At 41.6% G+C, this 23169-nt stretch overlaps 1 protein-coding gene across 3 annotated transcripts in view; it reads left to right on the top strand.

Annotated features, from left to right (window-relative positions):
- TULP4 (TUB like protein 4) overlaps positions 1–23169 on the top strand; it is a 236029-nt gene that overhangs the window by 64140 nt on the left and 148720 nt on the right. The window lies entirely within an intron of this gene.

Here is a 23169-nt window from a genome sequence, read left to right as displayed (position 1 = left end):
GTTATGCTATGTATACATGCGTATAGATTCCTCTGGGCTTCTGAAACATAACCATGGTCATTTTCTTTGAAATGCCTTCAACCAGCATTTAGTGAGCAGTGGGTTTACAAGAAGAGGTGTACTTGCGTAGCGTGTTAACCGTATTTGTGCTTCACTGTTCACTAGTTTCTTATGAGGAATCCGCCTTAAATTGTCACTAGATGGTTTTTGGTTAGTCGTTGTAAAGGGGAAGAATATTTTTGAAGGGTAGCATACAGTAAAGTGCATTAACCTTACGCATACATACGTCTCAGAGGTTATTTACATACGCAGTCACCCATGTAACCTTCCCCCAGATCAGGGTGTAGAACATTTCCAGGACCTCTCACAGGTACCTGCTGCCCCTTCCCAGGCCCTACACCCCACTGAGAGGTGACCCAGACTCTGGCTCTGTCATCACAGATCAGTTGCGCCTGTCCTTGAACTTCATGTGAGTGGAATCATTCATTTTATTCTCTTTGTGTCTGGCTTCTTTCACTCAGCATTGTGTCTGTGAGATTCATCCCTGTCGTGTGTGCTGTTAGTTTGTTCTTTTTAACTGGTGCTAGTTTTCCACTGAAGGAGGACACCACAGTTTTTCCATTCCTCCATTCTTCAAATGGTGGGCATTTGGAATGCTTCCAGTTTCTCGCTGTTTTGGTGAAACCTGCTCTGAACATTCATATGCGTGCCTTCTTGTGGATCTGTGCACTCATGACAGGTTTCCAGGTTGCAGAGTAGGCATGCATTTAGGTTTAACAGGAATTGCCAGGAACAGTTTTCCAAAGTGATTGTGCCGTTTGATACCCCTACCATCAATGTATGAGAAGTTGCAGTTGTGTAAGAAACTTCTTTTGGATTTGAACTTTTCATATTAAAAAAGGTAGTTTTATGCAAGGAATTTCGGTTTACAGATTGTTCTGTCCTTACTACACACACACACACACACACACACACACACACACACACACACACACACACACACCCCTGTAATTTTGAACTGGATGCTCTCTTAAAAGACATATTTTTCTTTTTCTTTTTTTTTTTAATAGATCTTTGTTGGAGTATAATTGCTTCACGATACTGTGTTAGTTTCTGTTGCACACCAAAGCGAATCAGCCATATGCATACATATATCCCCATATCCCCTCCCTCTTGAGCTTCCCTCTCATCCTCCATATCCCACCCCTCTAGGTCATCCCAGAGCACCGAGCCGATCTCCCCGTGCTATGCTGCTGCTTCCCACCAGCCAACTGTTTTACATTCGGTAGTGTGTATATGTCCATGCCACTCTCACTTGGCACCAGCTTCCCCGCCCCCGACCCCATGTCCGCAAGTCCATTTTCTCTGTCTGCCTCTTTATTCCTGCCCTGCAACTAGGTTCATCAGTACCATTTTTTTTTTTTTTTTTTAGAGTCCATATATCTGCGTTAGCATACGGTATTTGTTTTTCTCTTTCTGACTTAACTTCACTCTGTATGAGAGACTCTAGGTCCATCCACCTCACTACAAATAACTCTATTTCGTTTCTTTTTATGGCTGAGTAATATTCCATTGTATATATGTGCCACATCTTCTTTATCCATTCATCTGTCTATGGACACTTAGGTTGCTTCAGTGTCCTGGCTATTGGAAATAGTGCTGCAGTGAACATTGTGGTACATGACTCTTTTTGAATTATGGTTTTCTCAGGGTATATGCCCAGTAGTGGGATTGCTGGGTCGTATGGTAGTTCTGTTTTTAGTTTTTTAAGGAACCTCCATACTGTTCTCCATAGTGGCTGTACCAATTTACATTCCCACCAACAGTGCAAGAGTGTTCCCTTTTCTCCACACCCTCTCCAGCATTTATTGTTTCTAGCTTTTTTGATAATGGCCATTCTGACCGGCGTGAAGTGATAATGGCCATTCTGACCGGCGTGAAGTGATACCTCATTGTGGTTTTGATTTGCATTTCTCTAATAATTAGCGATGTTGAGCATCTTTTCATGTGCCTCTTGGCCATCTGTATGTCTTCCTTGGTGAAATGTCTATTTAGGTCTTCTGCCCATTTTTTAACTGGATTGTTTGTTTTTTTGATATTGAGCTGCATGAGCCGTTTGTATATTTTGGAGATTAATCCTTTGTCTGTTGTTTCATTTGCAAATCTTTTCTCCCATTTTGAGGGTTGTCTTTTTGTCTTGTTTATGGTTTCCTTTGCTTTGCAAAAGCTTTTAAGTTTAATTAAGTCCCATTTGTTTATTTTTGTTTTTACTTCCATTACTGTAGGAGATGGGTCAAAAAAGATCTTGCTGTGGTTTATGTCAAAGAGTGTTTTTCCTATGTTTTCCTTTAAGAGTTTTATAGTGTCTGGTCTTACATTTAAACCTTTAATCCATTTGGAGTTTATTTTTGTGTATGGTGTTAGGGAGTGTTCTAATTTCATTCTTTTACATGTAGCTGTCCAGTTTTCCCAGCACCACTTATTGAAGAGGCTGTCCTTTCTGCATTGTCCCATGTCGTAAATTAGGTGCCCATATGTGCATGGGTTTATCTCTGGGCTTTCTATCCTGTACCATTGATCTATATTTCTGTTTTTGTGCCAGTACCATACTGTCTTGATTACTGTAGCTTTGTGGTACAGTTTGAAGTTGGGGAGGCTGATTCCTCCAACTCCGTTTTTCTTTCTCAAGATTGCTTTGGCTGTTCGGGGTCTTTTGTGTTTCCATCCGCATTGTAAAATGTTTTGTTCTAATTCTGTGAAGAATGCTGTTGGTAGTTTAATAGGGATTGCATTCAATCTGTAGATTGCTTTGGGTAGGATAGTCATTTTCACAGTATTGATTCTTCCAATCCAAGAACATGGTATATTTCTCCATCTGTTTATGTCATCTTTGATTTCTTTCCTCAGTGTTTTATAGTTTTCTGAGTACAAGTCTTTCACCCCCTTAGGCAGGTTTGTTCCTAGGTATTTTATTCTTTTTGTTGCGATGGTAAATGGGAGTGTTTCCTTAATTTCTCTTTCTGATTTTTTGTTGTTGGTGTATAGGAATGCCAGAGATTTCTGTGCATTAATTTTGTATCCTGCAAGCTTACCAAATTCACTGATTAATTCTAGTAGTTTTCTGGTGGCATCTTTAGGATTTTCTATGTATAGTATCATGTCATCAGCACATAGTGACAGTTTTACTTCTTCCTTTCCAGTTCGTATTCCTTTTATTTCTTTTTCTTCTCTGATTGCTGTGGCTAGGACTTCCAAAACTATGTTGAATAATAGCAGTTAGAGTGGACATCCTTGTCTTGTTCCTGAGCTTAGTGGAAATGCTTTTCGTTTTTCACCGTTGAGTATGATGCTTGTTGTGGGCTTGTCGTATATGGCCTTTATTATGTTGAGGTAGGTTCCCTCTATGCCCATTTTCTGGAGAGTTTTTACCATAAATAGGTGTTGAATTTTGTCAGAAACTTTTTCTGCATCTATTGAGATGATCATATAGTTTTTATTCCTTAATTTGTTAGTGTGGTGTATCACATTGATTGATTTGCGAATACTGAAGAATCCTTGCATCCCTGGGATAAGAGATATTTTTCTAATGCTGTGTAACAAATCACCATGGACTTGGTGGCTCACAACACCCATTTCTTATCTCACAGTTCTGTAGGTCTGAAGTCCGGGCATGGGGTCTCATGGTGGCATCAGGGACTGTGAGCTCCTCTGAAGCTGGGGTACCCCTCAGATGCGTTCAGGTTGTTGGCAGAAATCAGTTCCTTGCGGTTGTAGGACTGAGGCCCTCAGCTCCTGGAGGCCACCCACCACTCCTGCCACATGGCGCTCTCCACAACATGGCCGTTTACATCTTAAAGGCCAGCAGGAGAGCATCTGCTGTAGCTTTGAGTCTGACTTTCCATCTCTGAAAAAGGGCACATCTGATTAGGTCAGACCTGCCCACACTCCAGGTGAGGGAATCGTATAGGGTGTGCACACCAGGGACTGCTGTTTTAGAACTGTGCCTACCACAAAAGAGGTGATTATAATTCCTGGTGACATGGATATTTCACTACTGAAACTATTTCATGTGATTTTTCCATTTTGTATTTTTACTTTTAATTTCTGTTCTTTTTTTTTTTAATTGAAGTATAGTTGATTTACAATGTTGTGTTAGTTCCTGATGTACAGCAAAGTGATTCAGTTATATATGTATACATACTTTTTCATATTTTTTTCCATTATGGTTTATTACATGATATTGTAATCGTTCCCTGTGCTAATTTCTATTCTTAATATTAGAATAGTTCCTATTTATTGAGTGCCTGCCAAGTAGGGTGACCAGCCATCCTGGTTTCCCAGCATGTGTGATTGTCAGTGCTAAAACTGGAAAAGTCACAGGCAAACTGGGATGTTTAGTCATCCTACTGCTAAGGGCCAGACATAGTACCAGGTTTTCACAGTAGACTTAGGGATAGATATCATTATTCCCATTTTACAGGTCAGAAAGCTAAGGTTTATGAATGTTAACTGGTTTGCCTAGGTTCATACAGCTCGTATGGAGGAGAGCTGGAATGGGATCCCAGAGCTCTGCCATTCTCCTTCAACGTACCTTTATTTTCTTAAAGCTTGTGTTAGGTGTAAGTTCGCGGTCCCTTATCCACAGTTGTGAAATCTAAGCACTCTGAAAATGGAAAGTTTTTGCATGACTCATTTAATGGCAAGACATGAACTGATGTGAGGCTATTTTTTGTCATCATCCTATCATGTCAGCTGCAGAAATATTTATGTTTTATTATGGGTGCTGCCCAGACCCTGCTGGGGGTGTTATATATTGATGGTGTCTCCTGTTTTCAGACCTAAAATTTCAAAAACTCTGAATTTCAAAACTTACCTAGCTGCAAGGATTTTGAGTACATGATTATGAGCCTGTATCTTCCTTTAAGGGAATCGTGAAAAGCAACCTCTGAAGAGTTTTATGTTTTTTCATTTTCGGGAAGGCTGACGTTTAAGTCATCTCTGTCCATTGCTTAGTTACCTTATCTTCACTGCCCTTCCACTCGAGGAGCCAAGTTCCCCTGCCCCCACCCTGACATACCTTAAAAACTCTAGTCAAAAACTGTTGCAGGATTTTACTGTTTTCTGGCCATGGGATGACCAAACTGCGCACGTCAGATCTCGTGATCTGCTGTTTCACAGCTGAAAAACTTGGGAATGTTTTTCTTCTAGAAAACAATTTGTTACGGTTATTATTGATGACATACAGGTTAGTCACTGATTCTTCATTTAATGAGATTTTCTTCCCTTAAGTGCGGACAGGCATTCATGCGTGTTTGGTGGAGTTTGTTTCATTACAGGGACACATCCACTGTAGGAATGGTGTCTCCTGGATTCTTGGATCTGGTTACTTCTTCTCTGAGAAGCTTTTTCTGACCCTCTGGCCCCGCCCACTCCCCACCCCAGGCTGTACACTGTACACCGAACAGACTTCTGTGCTTGCCTTGGTAATGCCTTGTTACAGTTACCTGCTTGTGTAGCTTGGTAAACTTAGTGAAGATTGTCTGTTCGCGTGTCTTAACTTCCTCACCTCCTACTATTTAAAATGTCATTCGTTTATTTTGATTTCCTTTAACTTGTTAGCCCACTTCAGTGGGGCTTCTTTTCCCACCACTCCACTGAGATGGTCACATTCCCAATGACCCCACGTTGCTAAACCCGTAGGCCACTTTATTGCACTTGCTGTCTTGGAAGCATTCAGTGGAGTTGAAACGTTATTTTCTCTTGCTTTCCGCGACACCAGGCTCTCCTGATTTTCCTCTTACCTATCTGGCCTCTACTTTCCACCCTTTTTGCTGGCTCTGCCTATTTTCACCTCATTGTTAATAAATGTTGGAGGGCCCCAGGCATGCATCTGTTTCTAGATAATCTCTCCAAGTTGGTGCTAAATCTACCTATATGCTGATGGTTTCCGAATTTGTATCTTCCACCTGCCATCACCTTCTAGTTCCAGATTCTGTTCTTCGGTTTGTTATATGAGATACAGAATTGGACATCAGTCACTCACTAGGCTTCTCAAACTGTAGGTCCTCTAAGAGAGAACTCCTTTTCCCACTGCCCCTTTAGCCTCCATCTGTCTTCTCCGTCTCAGGAGATGGCCCCAGGGCTGGCCAGTGAGTCACACATACAGTGCAGCAACCTCCCTGCCCTTTCCTTTTTCCCAGATCCGGTTATCAGCAAGGCCTCCACTGTATTCGACTCCCAAGTGATGTCTGAAACATGCCTTCCTCTCTCCTTCACACCATGCTGTACAACCCTACTCACAGATCTTTTGACTTAAACTCTGTTGTAAACCCATTGTGGAGGGCTCTGCTTACCAGGGTATATTTAGTTTCTCAAGTATTGTTAAAGTATTCTAATTTATATCTGATGTACTTTAGTTTTCTTCTCTCTTTCCTAAAAATACTGTAGGAAATAGGTCACAATTCTGAAAAGAATGAGAATTTCTGGATTATAAGAATGATCTCCCCTTGTAGTTGAATCTCAGGTTTCTGTTATGCTCCGTGGTGTGTCTGGTTCACCCTCCTTTCTAGAAGCCCCAGGGCTCTGGGTGGATTGCCAAGCCCGGGCTTGTTTTTGCATCACTGTGCATGGTGATGGTCAGCTTTCTTAAACTTAAAAGAAATTTGAAAACTGCTTTTGATTTATAAACATTTGTACAGGATTCAACATATTTAAGGGTCACACACTAATTCCAGAGAGCAAATTTGACAAATTTTGGATTAAAGCCAGTGAGAAGACACAGGGAATCTTTTATCTTCCTTCTAAATTCTTCATAAAAAGTGACTTTTGGTAGATTTGTGGTCACTATGGTATCACAGTGAAAGATGGAAGGGAGGATGGTGATTTATTTCCTGTGGTGATGGCCTGTCCGTTCCCCGCTCTGTTCCTGTTTTTCTGTATCTCTATTCCAAGAAGTTCTAGCTCTACCACTTAACTAGCTGGTGTGTCCAAGCTGTTCATGTCCTTAGTTTACTCATGGTTAAGTTGAAATAGTAATTTCTTTCTTTCAGAGTTGTCGTGAGAATCTATGAGAGTATATTTTTGAAAGGACTTTTGTTTTTTTTTTGAAGAACATTTTACTAGCCTAATCACATAAGTTTCTATTAATTTTCATTTCCATAATTAAACTCATGATTTTATATAGTTCTCCTGATCTGCAATCATACTGTAAGCTATTGCAGCACACCGAACAGTAGAACCCTGTGAAGCCAACTATATTCTTAGCAGTTAAGAAGTTGAACATTCAGATGCAGGAAAGTAAATTTCCACAGAGTACTGCTAATATCTGTGTCAAGTCTGTTGTCTTTCCTCCCTGCCTTTGAAAGGACTCTGAAAATAGTGAATGCCGTGTATATAAATGGTGATGTTAAAGTATTTCATACTCTATTTACTCACTCATTTTGGGTTCTATAAATACTTGAGGGGCCACGCTAGGCTGGAGACTGCTGGACTTTGGCTGCACAATGATGAAAGAAGAGCCATTCCTGCCCAGATGACCTGCATGTCAGAGAATGAATATGGTTTGCAAGGAAATAATGTTGCTACAGCTGATGACAGTTGCCGCATATTATATGGCCACAATTTTTTATGTGCTTTATGTCCACTGTTTTGTTTAACCCTCAGAACAACTCTCTACAGCTTTGTTTTATTATCCCTGGTATACAGCTGAAGAACCTGAGGATCAGAGATGTTATGGAAGTTGTCTGAAGTATAGAACTAGATGATGGCAATGACAGATCTGGGATTTGAATTCATGCGTGTGTGTTTTTCCTTCTGTGAGACACTGCTTCAAGAAAGGTGAACCATAATGAGCAGAGAAACAGAGTTAATGAGTGAGACGGGAGTGTAGCCACTTACAAACTGAGGGTATTTGAGAAGCAGCTCTTTTAAACGTGTCTTATGAATTCTTATTTTGAACAGAGAACTGTTCTAGCAAAGAGGCAGAAATAGGCATGTTTCTGGATCTTTAGGTCAGAATTTCCTAAGACAGAATTCGTAAATCATAAATTTTAAGACTTGTATGTCTGAAAATACCTCAATTTTGCCTTTACTCTTGATTCATAGTTTGGCTAGGTATATATTTCTAGGTTGGTTCCTTCAGAATTTTGAAGGCATTTTTCCATAGTCTTCAAACTTGCAGAGTTATTACTGAGAAGCATAATAGTTAAGAGTTCAGGCCCTGAAGCTGGACTTAGAGTCCCAGCTTTATCACTCAGTAGTGTTGTGACTTTAAGGGTATTGTTTAATTTCTTCATACCATAATCTTCTCATTTGTGAAATGTGTTTGTTGTAAGGATTAAATGAGTTACTGTATGTAAAGCGTTTACAACAGTGCCTAGTACATCATGAGGACTTGGTAAAATTGGCTATTACTATATTATTATTCTAAGTCAGTTATATGTGGCCTTTAAAAAAAACTGACATCTGCTCATTATCCCAGATATTCTGAAATTTCATGATGATGTTTAAAAGTAATGTATTAGAAAGCTTTTTGTCACCTCTGTGTGTATGGGTGGGGAGGGGGCGGGTATTTCAGCTGATGGGCTTTATTGTGGAATAATCTGGGGGAGAATCAACTGTTTTGTTGCTGACTGCTAAATGTCAGCAGCCAAGCATATTCACTGGGGTTGTTCAGTTTCTCTACATAGGCCCTTCCGGTTGCATGCCTGTGAATTTACTCCTGCTGTCAGCATCCTGAGAGCCTGAGGAGGGGGGCGTGTGTGTGCTGGGGGAGAGGTAGTAATAGTAGAAGTAGAAGGGGCAGGAGGAGGAGCTAATATTGATTGAGTGCTTGCTGTGTACTGGCCCCATTGTAAGAGCTTTACCTCCTTTAATCCTGGCATCAGCTCTAGGACTTTGAACCTATTTATCATCATCTTATACATGAGGAAACTGAGGTGCCGAGATGTTGAGCAGCTTGCACCTTTGCTAATTGATGGAGCTGAGACTGAGCCTGGAGCCCCTCAGATTCCACACACTTTTTAAAAATTATTATTATATGATTCCATTTATTGGAGTTACCTCCAATGGCCAAATTCATAGGGACAGAATCTAGAATAGAAGCTACTAGGGGTAGGGGAAGATAGGTTCCACACTCTGATCCTCTCAGAAAATGCCCTGGTTTTCAGGCCTCGTTATTGTCTTCTCTGTGCCCAGTGTCCCCGAGACTGCTTTCCGTGGCTCACTGTGCCAGGGCATTAGGCCTTCAGGCTCTGATGCTGCGGTGAGAATTGCCTGGCGACGTCTCTGACGGCTCCAGGGACGACGGGAGCGTCATCTGGCTGCGTGGGTGCCTGGGCTAACGTGCTCATCCCGGCCCTCTGGCCTCAGCCCCACCTGCACCTCTCGCAGTCCCTGAGCCTCATTCCTGAGCCTTTCCGGGCTTCCTTCTCCCAGGCACCTCTCTGCAGGGACCCTGTTTGGCCTTCCTCTGTTTTGTGAAGCCAGTTGCCACATTCCTTACCCATTTTCTGTCTTCATATGCTGCGGTCAGGGCACCTTGAAGATGGCTTTTGTGTGTGTTTTCATGCTCCTTGTTTTGAGGTGATTTCTAAGAGATGGATTAGGATCATCTTTATTTTGATATCTTAAATCTGAAATCTCCTGTTAAGATATTTTTTAAAGATTCTTAAAGGCATTAAATGCAGATTTATTTTCCCTAAACAAAACCCAGAATATAATAGAATTATATTTTATTAAGAAAATAGAATTTGTCAAAATAATGGCATTGTTCATTTTTTTCCTTTAGCTATTTGGTTTGTCTAATTTTTTTCTCTTAATAAAAATAAATGATCATATCTGAAAGTACTTTAGACTCATGGCAAGCTATCTTTTGGGTGTATTTTTGCTAGAGAGAGTGAGAGAGGGATGTGGGTACACGACAGTAATTTTTTTGGTAATAGCCTCCTAGGGAAGCAGCTTCAAGCTTCATGATGTCAAAATGAGAGCAAATGAGAATGAGATTGTTACTGAAGTCCTGGGCAAAGAAATATTTCCTGAACTGTGGAATCTGTGTTCATGATTTATTAATAGCTGAACCTATGGATTCTTGAGCCAGACTGCTTGGGTTTGAGTTGACCCCCTTTCTGTGTGATTTGGGACAAGTACTGACCGTCTGTGTGCTGTGGTTGCATTATCTCTAAGGGAACATAACACCTGCCACCTAAAGTGGTTGTGGTGACTGAAAGATGTGACCTACAGACAATGCACATAGAAGAGCTCATTAAGTCTTAGTTCTTGTTTAATTCTTGTTAGACTCACTGTCATCCTCGGGTGTTTTAGCCATCTGCATTTCCCTCTGAAGCTAGATCAGTGGAGCCATGGCCTCTTTGCTGAGACTGCATGAGTTGGCCTCATGATGGCAAAATACGGGGATGGAATGTGAGGTGGGAAGCAGGTGAGGGGTTAGGAGCAGGATGGGAGGTGTCCCATCCGGGAGGGAGGCTGGGCTCGTGCCAGTAGTTTTATTATAGGTTTGGGATTCTGGGACTATGGGCGCCTCATCTGTGTTGGTTCCTTATCTGCAGGACACTCTTGACTTCGTCTTAAGCAGAGCTCATTCATGCTGTCAGCTTCTGTCTGAGTCCACGGGGCCTGACTCGGGGCCTTGGGGGTGCATGGCGCATCTGTTGATCCTTCAGCAGGGAGGCTGTTAGACATAACGCAGAAATGGATCCATGTGCTCTGGCAGCGGGCATTGTATTCTAGTAGGAGATTTTTGTCTAGAGTTGATCGAAGGCATCTCTCTGGGATATGGTCTGGGGTGGGTGGGGAGAGTGTGGGTCAGGAGAGAGAGCCCGGGATCCTGTGCTGTGAGTCAGTTTGGTGATTCTAATTGCTTCAGTCCACATGCTTGACTCCGAACTTCCAAAACAAACACACCTATGCACGTTGCCCAAGACTATACTGCTGGGTGTTCTTATCGTACCTTCTGGCAACCTACGTTTGGTTTCTATCCCTCATTGTTGCTGTTGTATAGAATTCTTACTGACATTTGTTGTTTTCTCCACTTGGCCTAGTTAGATTTGGATAACTAAAATACAGAGGAAATTGTCTCTGTCCCAGGGACCTTTCGTTATCCTGAAATAATCCTGTTTAAGCTCGTGCCCAACCTTCCTTTCTCCTCCCTGTGTATAATCCCTAAAATAGTGTTTCAGACAAAAACCAGTTTTGTCTGTCTTCGCTCAGTTCTCCTCTTTATGTCCTTCTTAAACCTTTAGAGTTAAGGAAGAGTTTGTCAGTCAGAACCCCAAAACGGAAAAATAAGTAACGTTGGAAATAACATTGTTGTCAGTCAAGTTTATTTCATAAACTCCTTGGTAGCAGAAGTAACTGTTTAAAGGCTTTGTTTATAAGATACTATAAGTTAATGTTTAGGATTTGGGAAGTTGATGTTATTCATACAGAGTTTGAAAACAGAAGTGTGAAAACCATCTATTGTCTTCCCATTCGCTTGGTATTTTCATGAGTTTAGATTTTATTTTTTCCCCTCTTCAGGAAATTTGCTACAGATGGGATTTGTGGCTAATCAGGCAATTATTTAAACAACATGACCAGAGAGCTCTTTCTTGTCTCCTAGGCCTTAAATTTTTCTTTTCCCTTAATTATGCCTTAAAAAAACCTAATTATCTACTTTATTTCCAAGATTGAAATCACCTTAGGGGAGTCAGAATCTGTAATGTTCCTTGACATTTTTCTCTAGTAATGAAATACTTGTTTAAGAGATCAACAAACATCTCTTTTCAAAAAAAGGTATTATTATATTTTAGATCAGCATTGTAAGAGAAATACAATATGAGCTACATGTGTAATTTAAAATTTTCTAGTAGCTACCTTATAAAGTAAAAAGGTGAAATTTATTTTAATAATATATTTAATGTAACCCAATATGTCTAAAATATCATTTCAATATGTAATCAGTATAAAAACTCTTAATGGGATAATTTATATTCTTTTTCATATTAAGTCCTTGAAAGTTGGCACGTCTCAATTTGAATTAGCCATATCTCAAGTGCTCAATTGCCACATGTGGCTCATGGCTACCATATTGAACTGTGTCGTTTTGGACAATTCTGCTTCTTTTTTGAGGATTATGGCAGAGCTGCATGCTTACCCCAGAGAGCTTATTAATGTATGACTTAAAAGGCCTTTTGTCCAAGGTCCTAAAACCTTTTTATCTGGAAATAATTTCAAACATACATGAAAGTTGCAAGAAAGTTAAACACTCAGCCTTTCCACAGATTGACCTGTTGTTAACTTGTGCTTGCTTGCGTGTGTGTGTGTGTGTGTGTGTGTGTGTGTGTGTGCGCGTGTGCGTATTTCCCCTCCCAAACCATTTGAGAATATATTTCTTGATTTTTTTACCCTGATATATATACTTCAGTGTATAAATCCTAAGAATAAGGACATTCTCTCATATAACCACAATAGTACAGTTATCACCTTCAGAAGATTTATTGATAACATTGATTCGATGCTTTAACGTACTGTCTATATTCCTTTTTTTTTCCCCACTATATGTTCATATTTATTGCTAACTTGGGGCCTATTAACATTTAGAAAATACAGTTTCTAAGAGGCAGCTGCTAGAGATTGGCCAATTATAATTCACAAGTCAAAGAGAAAATCTTATTTGACTTTAAAATTCTATACTTGTTTTCTCCTGTCATGAATTATCACACAGCCAAAGCACCATGTGTGTGAGAGGAGGGATACAACAGACTTGCTTCCCGACTGTCTGCAAAAATGCATCACCTCAGATGACCTTGGTTCTTTCTACACTAAATAAGGAATTTCCTTCTTCTGATTTTACAACCGATTTAATTATAATAAAAACAATTGTGTGAATAAAATAGTTTGTGATTATCTATCTCTGTTTTCAGTTTCTGTGAGGAATCTTGAAATGTCACCAGTTCTGTAGGAGAGCATTTGAGTCATTTATTACAGTGTGCCTCCTGTATCATGATACATCCAAAAGTCATATCAGACCGATGCTTGGTCTCCCAGACACGTAGTTTTCAGAGCTGGGTTAAAATTCTGAGTATATAATTGTTCTTTTTTTTTTTTCTATATTTATTTATTTATTTTTTGGCTGCATTGGGTCTTCGTTGCTGCACGCGGCTTTCTCTAGTTGCGGCGAGTGGGTGCTACTCTTCCTTGTGGTGCGCGGGCTTCTCATTGCAGTGGCTTCTCTTGTTGCGGAGCACAGGCTCTAGGCGCGTGGGCTTCAGTAGTTGTGGCGCACGGGCTCAGTAGTTGTGGCACACAGGCTTAGTTGCTCTGCAGTATATTCCGTTTTTTGTCAAAATTTTTTCTCCAGTACAGAATCTAATTTAGGCTCACAGATTGCATTTAGTTATTATGTATGTTTAGACCCTTTTAATCAGGAACAGTTCTTCAGTCTTTTTTTTTTCCAATGTCATTGGCATTTTAGAAGAATACCCTTCCCCATCTCTAATAGAATGTTTCTGCATTTGGGGTTTAATTCAGGTTAATTGTCCCCAGCTGAACACCCTGTAAGTGATACTGGATGTTGCCTTCTCAGATACTATGTGGAGGCTCATGGTATCTATTGGCCCCTCATTGCTGATGCTAATTTTGATCACCTGGCCAAAGTGTTGTCCAGTTTCCCTGCCGTGTAGTTACCATGTTTTCCCCTTGCATTTGACAGGCATTTTATGGGAGGACACTTTAAAACCACACAGATAGCCTGTTCCTTATCAGGATGTTCTCCATAGGTTTGTCATCCATTAATGATTCTTGCTTGAGCCAGTTTTTATTATGATGGTTGCAAACTGCTGATTTTCAGCTGCAGTACTCCCTCCACAGAATGTTCCCAGTGGACATTCTATGTAAGCAAGAGCTCCCCATTCTCCCCGTTCATTCATTCATTTACATATTACCAGTATGAACTTATGGATTTCAATTTTTTTCTTCAGTGCTCATTGTACTTAATTGCTGAGACCCAGTTTTGCTCAAATTGTTCCATGTTTGGCCAGTGGAAGCCCCTTCAAGCTGGTGTCTCCTTTTGATGCACTCCAGTCATTGGGGGTGCCTCTACTTTCTGACACAACAGAAGAGAGCATATTATATATTTGTTTTTTCTCCTGTTTTATTGAGATATAATTGGCAACATTGTATTAATGTTAGGTGTACATATATGCTTTTTTGTACTTTTGCTTTTCTACTTAGCATCTGGAAGTGGCTCTATGTCAGCTCATACAGAATGTCCTCATCTTTTTTTATAGCCCACGGTGCTCCATTGTGTGAAGGTACCAGAGTTTATTCAGACAGTGTCCAAGTTTGAATATTTAGAGAGTTTTCTGTAGTTTGTAATTATAACTAATGCTGCAGTAAATAACTTGTTCATACGTATTTTCATATTGGTTTTTTAAAAACTATTTATTTATTTATTTAGGCTGCGCCGGGCCTTAGTTGCAGCATGCGGACTTCTTAGTTGTGGCCTGCAGACTCATAGTTGCGGCCTGCAGACTCTTAGTTGCGGCATGCATGGGGGATCTAGTTCCCTGACCAGGGATCGAACCTGGGCCCCCTCATTGGGAGCACCGAGTCTTACCCGCTGGACCACCAGGAAAGTCCTGTATTTTTGTATTGTTGGAGGTGTATCTTCAGGATAAGTTCTTAGAAGTGGGATTGCTGTGTTCAAGTGTGAAAACATAAGTAGTTTTGTTGGATATTGCCAGACTCCTTTCCATGATGATTGACCCACTTTGCATTTCCACCAGAAAAAGTATTTTCAAGCTTTAAAAATTTTCCCAATCTTCTAGATGAGAAATGGTAACTCAATGTAGTTTTGATTTGGATATCCTTTATTATGAGTGAAATCAAACATCTTTTTAAATATTTAAGGGCCAGGCTTCCCTGGTGGCACAGTGGTTGAGAATCCGCCTGCCAATGCAGGGGACACGGGTTCGAGCCCTGGTCTGGGAAGATCCCACATGCCGCGGAGCAACTGGGCCCGTGAGCCACAATTACTGAGCCTGCGCGTCTGGAGCCTGTGCTCCGCAACAAGAGAGGCCACGATGGTGAGAGGCCCGCGCACCGCGATGAAGAGTGGCCCCCGCTCGCCGCAAATAGAGAAAGCCCTCGCACAGAAACAAAGACCCAACACAGCCAAAAATGGATAAATAAATAAATTTAAAAATGGTCCACATCAAAAAAAATCTTAAAAAAAAAAAAAAAATTTAAGGGCCATTTTTATGTCTTATGGGTTGTCTAGTCACATTGTCCATTTTTCCATAGGATTTTTGATTACTTTGCCATCTTTACATTTTAAAAGTTCTTGGTGTATTGGCGATATTAGTTTTTTATTTGTAATATATACTGCAGATGTTTTCTCCCAGTTTGTTATTGATCTTTTAACTTTTCTTATTATATTTTTTGCCATACAAAAGTTTTAAAAAATTTGTCTAGTCAAATTTATCAGTCTTTTATTGCATCTGGATTTTGAGTCATAGTTAGAAAGCCTTTTTATATACCTCAGTTATAGAGAAATTCACCTGTATTTTCTATAGGTTCAGGAGAAGACTTGTAACAGAGTACTGCTAGAAGAAATCAACACATACTTTGTACTTGCTGTGGAATCTGTCATCCATGGCCTCCTTACAGCAGGACAAATGGTAATTATGAACTCTCGGACCTGCCAGGCAGTTGGGTTTTGAACTGCCTCTGCAAACAGATAAACTAAAGTACAGAGAGAACCATTCAGGTTAAGTTAGAATTTCAGTCAGTGACAGGATTGAGAATGTAACTCATTTTTAAAAACTCTTTGTGTTCTTCATCTATTTTGAGTTAGTCCCTAAGACCAATCCACTCTTTTCTGAGATTCCTGTTTGTTAACTGGGTCCTTTCGTTTAAGGTTATTTCCTGATTTCATAGAGCATCTTGCCAAGTCTTACCGACGTCTTAGAGCTGTGTTTGTCTTAGCGTAGGGCCGAGGTTATCTGGAGAGCAGTTACAGGCCATGACATTTCTTAGCCATCCTTCGTGACCCCCACTGAGCAGAGGCCTAGCATGGTGATTACCTCTGTGTGGGCGGGTGCAGAAATCAGTCCTCACATCCCTTTCTCTGGAGAGATTTGTGTGAAAGGCCCCCTCAGCAAATGAGCTCCCTGCAGTCCAGAGGCTGGGAGAGGGCAGGTTCCCTCTGTTACTGAATAAGTGAAAATAATGTTGTAGTGATTCGTTTTCTTACAGTGAAGTATGAAAACGGGGGCCAGGGAGCTGCAATGAGTAGATGCTGAGCCCTGGTGTCTGAAACTGCCCGTATGCTCCATGATGGATGGAACCAGTGGGAGGGAGTCCTGGGTTCTGTTCCGGCTGACAGTCACTGATGTATGACTGTCGGCCAGTTCTTTCTGACCTTTAATTTTCTTTATCTTAAAATCAGGTGGTCTCCAAGAACCTTCCCAGTTCCAGGGTTCTAAACTCTTCTAGTGTCTTTTATTTCCTGCTTGTAATATAGTCCCCAAACTGCTAAGCACTTTTGAATCTTCGTCTTTTTTTTTTTTTTAACCATTCACTTCTTTCTAAAATTTTCTTTTTGAACATTCCTGGTCTTAAGAGTATTGGTCAGATAAGTAGATTGGTACTTGACATTTTGTCATTTCTGTTTGAGTGTAAGCTCCATGGGAATGGGGACTTGGCGTTAGCACCTTAAACTAAAAGGTAAATAGTGTATTTCTTCTTGGTGTGGCTTAGTTTTAGAAGGGCAATCAATTCTAGGGGCTTAGTAACATTGAGGTAGGCCTTAATGTTTCAGGTTTATTACCATATAGACCAGTAAGCCGTCTTTGTTTCATGGTCCTACGTTGTACCCTTTCATAATTATGGCCGGCAATCATGAAAATTCATTGTTGGGTGCAGAAAGGTTGGGTGAAAGTGTTGCTTGATCCTTGCAGATCCATCCCAGTGCCTTGAAAAACAATGCAAAATATGGTAATGAATTTATACTGAAACCACATTCAGTATTAGTTCCCCCTGCCCCTCTGCTTATGTTCTGCTGTTTCACTTGTGAAATGGGATTTCCTTCGTGTCTGAAGAATAGAGAATTTAATTATTAAAAAGAAAATCCATTCCCAGTTGGAATGACATTTATTGAGAACATTTGGCCCTATTGTTGAGCAGCTATCTTATTTCTCTTATGTGGAAAAAAGAGCCAATTAAATTTTCAAAGTTGTGACCCAGAGCCAGATGTTCTCTTGAGGTAGCCCATGTCCCTTTTGTAATAATCAAAGGTACAAAACAATTCATGTTGCCATATAACAGTCAGTGGTTATCATAGAGTTAGCTTAATCAGGAAGGAAATGCCAAGAGTTTTGTGTAATAAAAAATTCTTTTAAGTTCCATGGATTTATAATAATTACTGTAAATGGAAGGCTTCTTTTCCAGTGTGGGTTATGCCCGTAAAGTCAACTTTTTTTTTTTTTCCTAGTGAAAGTGAACTGTGGTGATTGTTTTACTGTTGAAATTTTAAAAGATAAAAATACCCATGTAGGGAGTTCCCTGGTGGCCTAGTGGTTAGGATTCCGGGCTTTCACTGCTGTGACCCGGGATCAATCCCTGGTTGGGGAACTGAGATTCTGTAAGCTGTGTGGAGTGGCTAAAAAGAAAAAAGAGAGGAAAGAAAAAAATAATAAATTATATATATAAAAAATACCCGTGTAAAATATTTTGACCCTAAGTTTTTATTCACCTCATTTGAAAAAATATTAAGCATATTCTGTGTGCTCGCTGCCATACTAACTGCTGTGGTGATGGGGGGAACAGGATGAACATAGGTTTTATTAATTGTGATATGTTTGGTTGCAAGCACAGAAAACCTACTCGTATTGGCTTAAGCAATTAGTGAAAGGAATGTGCTGGCTCATGGAACTAAGAACATCCAAGAGATATCAGGTGTGAGTAGTGGCTTGAGCCATTGGGACCTGGTGACTCTCCATCCCTCTGCTTGTGTCTATGTGGGCTTCGCAGGCAGGCTCATTCGACATGGTTGCCCTTGGCAACCTAAGCTAATAATCTCCTAGTTCTCACTCTGATGAAAAAGAGAGACCGCTCTTCCCCAATGAAACGTTGGGTTTGACTCTTATTAATGTGGACTTAGTCATGTGCCCAAACCTGAACCAGTCGCTGTGGCCAAAGTGAGGCAATGCTCCGATTGGCCAGGCCTGAGCCAGGTGGAGAGGGTTGTCCCTTTTCTAGCACGACGGCTGAGAGTAGGGACTAGTGGTCCCAGGGGGAAATCCAGGCTCTGCCCTAGAAGCAGGGAGTGAATGGAGTCAGCAGTAACCATTGTCTACCTTACAGCCTAGTGGAGGAAGACGGCGTTTCAACAGCAATGACTGTAAAGGGTGGTGGCGCTCTGAGAGAGGAAACACAGGCTGCCGTGGGTGCACCCGGCAGGAACACGTCAGTACAAATCTTACTTTAAAGTGTAACAAATAACAACAATCAAAAACGCACCCTTAAAATTACGTGTTTTAAGGACACATAATATGGTGAAGGAACATGGCAGTTAACCTTATTTTGGACATTCTCGGGCAGCACACCGGTTGAGCCAGTGCCTGTCGGCTCTTTGTCTTCGGCCAGGTCTCTGCTGAACCGTGAACTGCTCCCAGGCCGCCGGGGCAGTGACCTCTCATCCCACGTTCCCTGCAACGGTGAACGTCCTACGTTTCCATTTAATAAGGGCTGGTTCAGTATTGTGATAGTGGGTCAGCCACCTGTGTTGCACCTGAGGCAAGTGGGCTGCAGCGTGAGGTCTGCACAGGGGCCTGAATCACTGCCCCTGTGATGGAAGAGGGGACTTTGGGGGTGGAGGGGTGATCACAGAACATTTCATGGACAGCATGGCTTTGAGATAGGCCTTGACTATGACCAAGGTTCCTCCTGACTGTGGGAGCCCTGCCTCACTTCATCTGCTGTCTTCCCTCTTTGGGGTCCCTGGGGATTGCTCTTGTCATGCAGGTGGAAGCATTCCTGGGTGGGTGCACGTTCCCCATGCTCACCTGGAGGGCTTCCTGAGAGGACTGCAGAGTTCAGGGAACGTCAGTCCAGTGGCCAGTTGAGTGCATCTGTGGTCCATCTGCTCCTGGGCACTGACTGGGGCTCACCGTGAGGACAGACGCAGGAGTGTGGTCTCACCTGGTGCCTGGGGGCAGCTGCTTGTTCTCTGGCGGTGTCCCCCCCAAGACGCCGCTTCAGTGGCCACTAGCAGGCATGCTCAGAGGTGTGTAATTTCATTTGGTGGTATGTACGGTAACTTTGGTAATTTGGTGACTAGTGAAAATGTTATTTTTCCGGGAAGGGCGTTTATCAGAATTGTTTTGTATTTATTTAGCCATTATATTCAACAAACCTCAAATAGTAGTGTAGACATTCAACTATAGGGCTACTTATAACTAGTGAGTACAAATCATGTTTACTGAATTAAGGCCCCATTAATTTAGTTGTATTTTCTTAAGTTTGTCCCTGAGTTTCTGAGTGTCCTTCTCCGCTCCTGTGTGTGTGCGTGTGGGGGCGGGGGCAGGCACGCACACAGCCTCAGGTGGGAAGGGCTTTGCTGGTACTGTCGCTTAGAGGAACGAGGTAGCCTGGACTCATTCCCCAAACCATCCACCGCAACAGCACTGGGCCTGCGCTTCCTGTGGATGTGCTGTCCTGCTCCCGCCTCCGACCTTTCCTTGGGAGTTCCTCCTCAGGACCTGCCTTCTTTCTTTCATCACCAGGATACATGGTGTCAGTTCTCAGGACTCCCGTTCATCCTGCTTTTCCCTGAAGCGCCAGACCATTTGGACCGACGGTCCCTGAGGGCCTTCCACTTTAGCGCTTGGTGACTCTGTGGTCACCCATCGCTAATCGTGCCACTCACTAGGCGTAGGACTCCTTGTCTTCTGTCGTGTCCAGGGGTGTGTGCGCGTCGGGCTCCTCTGGTTTGTATTGTCTGAGTTAGAGCCTTTGAGGGGCGGCTGAGCTGCTGGAGACTGCACACAGTCAGCCGGGAGAGTTAAGGAATTTTAAGGCTACCTCTGTTTTGAAAACATGTATAGAGACTGATGCGCTTTGAAAACATTAATTTACATAAGCCTGTACTATTTATCACCATGAGTCACATCTTACCTTTGTGGTTCGTTCGTACACTTTAGATCTGAATCCTGAAAAACTAGTGTTTTGTTTATATAGCCTGGGTTGTCAGTGGAGGAAAGTAGCTCTGTACGGCTAATTCATTCAGGGAAGTAACTGCATAGCCAGCTTGGTATCTTAAGCAAGTAGGGTTTCTAGAATAATGAAACAACTAATTATATAATACGTGTTTTAGATTTTGTATTTGATACTTCTCAGTGAAAGTGCAAGTCCCTGTGCCCAGTTGCCCATAATGCTGACCTTTTGAAGGGTTGGATGAATGACACTGTGGTATAAAGAACTTAGGATCTGGAGTCAGATGGACCTTGCAGCAACTCTTGGTTCTGTCCTGTACTAGCTGTGTAGTCTCACCATGATTCCTTAGCTATGAAGCAGGGATTTTAAAAGCATATTGGGCTGTTGTGAGGATTAAATAGTACTGTGTTTATTTATCTCTTATATAAAGTATCTGGTATAGTGTTTGACCCTGAGAAGATGCTCAATGAATGGTAACCGCTAGGCTTCCTGTAGTGAACAGTGGGATGAAAAATAAACAGTATGTTTTGGGGCCAAACCTTAAATTTGGGGATACTTCTGATAAAATCATCAATTTAGTGGTTTGCTGTGCAAACACATAAAACCATGTGTCTGCTGCCAGGCCCGCTTCCTCTAAGACTGCTTCCTCCAGACCAGCCCCAGGTGATGGGGGAAGATGGACCCACGGCAGCAGGGGAAGCAGCGGGACTGGGAGTTTCTCTGTGACGGCCTGAGGCTCACACACAGCTGACCCAGCAGGAGTGCATAGGTTGTGCTCATATAGCTGTGCTTACCTTGGAGCTGCTTGTGAGGGAGTTTGAGCTTTATGCTTTGTCTGTGAAGGGGAGGAGCTCTGACTCCAAAGGTGAGGTTTGCTCTGGTTCCTGTCAAAGGGCTGAGCTAGAATAGAAGTCAGATTCTGATTGAAACTGGGTCCAAAATGATGTAGTGACCTAGCTTCTCCAAACTGTACCTGGTTAAATCATTGTATGTATGCTTTTTCTTTTTGTTGTGTTTCTAACCAAACAAAACACAAGTCAAGTTAATGCTGGGAGGGGGAGCATGATGAAGGAAAGACTAAAGGCTCTTCACTGGCTTCCTTTTTTCCTTTTCTTTCTTTTTTTAATCTGTCAGGACAAATAGTTTGATTTAAAATGAAAATAGTAATAAAATGAAGTGCATAGAGAAAATCATAATAAAATTAAGTATGTGAATCATTCCTATCACTTTTGTTTCGCTTTCCAAATATAAAAAGGATGTGTAATTTCATACCTGGGCTTCTTTTAGTACTAAAAGGTCAAATATTTTGGGTTCTAAAGGTTCGTTTAGGCAGAGTATTTTTATTTTATTTTATTTATTTATTTATTTGGGTGCTTTGGGTCTTCATTGCTGCACACGGGCTTTCTCTAGTTGCAACGAGCGGGGGCTACTCTTCGTTGCAGCGCGTGGGCTTCTCATTGTGGTGGCTTCTCTTGTTGCAGAGCATGGGCCCTAGGCGCCCAGGCTTCAGTAGTTGTGGCTCGTGGGCTCTAGAGTGCAGGCTCAGTAGTTGTGGCGCATGGGCTTAGTTGCTCCACGGCATGTGGGATCTTCCTGGAGCAGGGCTCGAACCCGTGTCCCCTTCATTGGCAGATGGATTCTTAACCACTGTGCCACCAGGGAAGTCCTAGGCAGAGTATTTAATGATTTAAGATTGGTCTAGAGTTTCAGCTTTTGCTAAAGCAAACCCCCTTCAGCCCCTTCTTTCCTAAAATAGAAGTTGGGCTTACATTTCTGCTCTTTCCTCATGACTGGAATAATTATGATTCATAATTCTCTGATCTTTGCTATGTGCTAACTTGACATTGAACTTTAACCTTAATGTGTGCATATCAAAATTTGGATATAAAATATGACCATGACTGTAGCAAACGTGCAAGATAAAGTTCATTATGAAATTGCAGAATGTAAAAATGTCAAGTGGTTTTTTTGTTTTTGTTTTTCCTTCTGGCAAATAATTCTTTGTTTTACTTTTTTCTGAAATAAGTCATTACAATAAAATATAGTTTATATAGCTTTTAACGAATTGGGGATCCTATTCTCCTGCACTGCAACGGGTAGTTGATATTGATCATATGATCCTAAGGCATTACAGTATTCCAAAGTGTCTTCTGAATCATTAAAGCAATATTATCTTAAGCATAGTTTTTTAGTTCATTGCATTTTATTGCATTATAATTGAAAAATAGAGATCTGCATATTTCATATATATGGGAACTTTCTCATTTAAAAAGTAATGCATGATCCATTAACATACACATAGCTATAAATATAGAAATATGAAATGTGCATACATTCCTAATCCAGTCTCTTCTTCCCGTCCTGCTGCTCACCCTTCCGGTACTGTGCTGACCTAGCTGCTCACCTGCTTCTCCTCCGGACGTCCCTTTAGTCCACACGCGGCCAGAATCACATTTCCGAGCATTAGGTGATCCCGTCACCCGTCTGCCTGTTTAGCCCCTGCTTCCTCCTGCCTCCCTGAGGTGCAGTCCTGCCGCTGACCTCCCTCTACAGCCCTGGGGCCGAGCTGAGCCACGCCCGCCGCCTGCCCGCTTGGTGCTGTCTTGCACTTAGGTTCCACCTTGTTTAAGGCTGCTTCCTCAGAGAGGCCTGTCCTGACCACTGAGTCATGAGTTATCTCTTCTCTAGCTTTCTTGCCTATTATGATTAGATTTTTCTGACAGAACATTTGTATTATATTACCTCCCTGATTAAGAATCTAGAAGTGTTCTCTAAATTGTTTATCTCATCAAATGCAAACTCTCCTACTTGGGTGTTCTTGATTTGCTCTCTCATTCGAACGTTTATGTTTTACACAGTAAACTTAGGACCCCTTTCCTTGCTGAGATGCTGTTTCTAACAGTTGGTCATTTAAACAGCATAACCCTGAATATAAATGTCGCAAGTGTCATTTGG

This window comes from Balaenoptera ricei, chromosome 12 (assembly GCF_028023285.1).
Source record: "Balaenoptera ricei isolate mBalRic1 chromosome 12, mBalRic1.hap2, whole genome shotgun sequence".
NCBI lineage: Eukaryota > Metazoa > Chordata > Mammalia > Artiodactyla > Balaenopteridae > Balaenoptera > Balaenoptera ricei.
The sequence above is the reverse complement of the archived record's forward strand: the minus strand, read 5'-3'. Positions and strand labels throughout refer to the sequence as shown.